At 40.5% G+C, this 1,781-nt stretch overlaps 1 pseudogene; it reads right to left on the bottom strand.

The window, feature by feature from the left end:
• Positions 1-550: 550 nt before the first annotated feature.
• On the bottom strand, positions 551-1,434 carry LOC118730558 (annotated as a pseudogene).
• Positions 1,435-1,781: the final 347 nt, after the last annotated feature.

Here is a 1,781-nt window from a genome sequence, read left to right as displayed (position 1 = left end):
GAGGGGAGGGGGATAATGGAATAGATAAAATTAAGCTTAAGCTTGAAGAAAAACTTAATAGACAAAGAGATAGAAATGTATTAGCTATCAAGATGTATTTTTATTTACTCAAAACAATTTTCCATTAGCTGACAACAAAAATCATCACAGCCAGAAAATGGTATATTTATTTATATTTAGGTTTTTAATAGACACAAAGGTGTGTTTTTTTTAAAATCAAATTTTAACTGTAACATTTAGCTCTTATTCAAATAGCCATCATAAATGCATTGCTATGACTACAGAAAGCACTTGACATCATAGAATTTTTTTAAAGACATATTTATTCAGCATCATGATCAGACTATTACAATTAGCGATGAATAGCATGGTTACAAAAAAAAATCTACATTAAAACTCTTTGTTAGAATGTTTTATACTTTCTACAGAACAGAAACTAAAATAACCTTTTATACAATTAGTCACAAATACAGTCCTTGAGTTATTTGCCCAAACACCTGAGTATTACCTAACACATTTTCTTTGTTCAGCTTGACCCTGCCATCACTGTTCTTGGCTGAGTTCAGGAATCCATTATAAGCTGTAGCTTCTCTGGCTCTCCTCTCCTGCTAAGCCTTGTTTCCTGGCAGTAATTAAAACCTCCTGCCACTGCCATGGCTGCTGCTACTGCTGGAGTGGCCCTAGCCATTTTGGTTTTGTGGTTTGGCAAAATATTGGCCTTCACCACCATAGGGGCCAGAGCTTCTCCCTCCAAAGTTTCCTTTTTTCATGGTCCAAAAGTTGAAGATTGATTGTTTTGTAATTTCCAAAATCACTGTGGCTTCCACCACCTCCAAAACTGCTTCCATCATTACTAAATCCACTACAGCCGTTCCTCACTGCCACCATATCCACCACTACTATGACTGCCACCAAAGCCACCTTGACCACTGAAATCTCCTCAATGACTAAAGTTGTCATTCCCTCCCAAACCACCTCCATGACAATCCCTGAAGTTTACAGAACCACTTTGACCTCTTTGGCTGGATGAAGCACTAGCCATCGCTAGGGTTTCCCTTAGTTCACAGTTGTGACCAATCAAGCTGTGGTGTTTCTGAGCGCCAATCTTGTCTACTGAGTCATGATCATCAAAGTTACAAAAGCAAAGCCTCTCTTCTTGCTAATGTCTCAGTCATGATTTTAATCACTTCAATTTCCCCATAGGTTAAAAAATAATCTATTAGATGATGTACTTCAGTGTCCTTGTTAATACACCAACAAATATTTTCACAGTTGTGGGCACCAGGCCTTTGAGAATCTTCTCTTGAGGTAGCCCTCTCTTGTCCCACACCTCTCCCATCCACCTCATGGGGCCTTGCATTCATGGCTGCATCCACATCCTCCACTGAAGCATACATGGCAAACCCAAGGCCTGTTAGGATCTCTCATCACCATATAGCCTGTGAGCATTTCCATTGCTAACATGGCCCCTCACATCTCATTAGATGTTTCAAAGCTCACACTGCTGATACAAAGCTTCTATTCGAGCTCTTTAGGGAACTCTGACTTACACAGGAAGATTGCAAGAGGGGAGGCCTCGTCCACAGGCAGCATGCATAGATTTCTTTTTTAAAGTTCTGTATACAATAGATTTTGTAATGGAGGTGTACCTTTGAAATGCAGACTTCCAGCCGAAACCAGTTTGGCTCAGTGGATAGAGTGTAGGTCTGCGGACTGAAAGGTCCCAGGTTCCATTCCGGTCAAGGTCAAGGGCATTTACATTGGTTGCGGGCACATCCCCG

This window comes from Pipistrellus kuhlii, unplaced genomic scaffold, assembly GCF_014108245.1.
Source record: "Pipistrellus kuhlii isolate mPipKuh1 unplaced genomic scaffold, mPipKuh1.p scaffold_m20_p_3, whole genome shotgun sequence".
NCBI classification, from domain to species: Eukaryota; Metazoa; Chordata; class Mammalia; order Chiroptera; family Vespertilionidae; genus Pipistrellus; species Pipistrellus kuhlii.
This window is presented reverse-complemented; position numbering and strand designations above follow the sequence as displayed.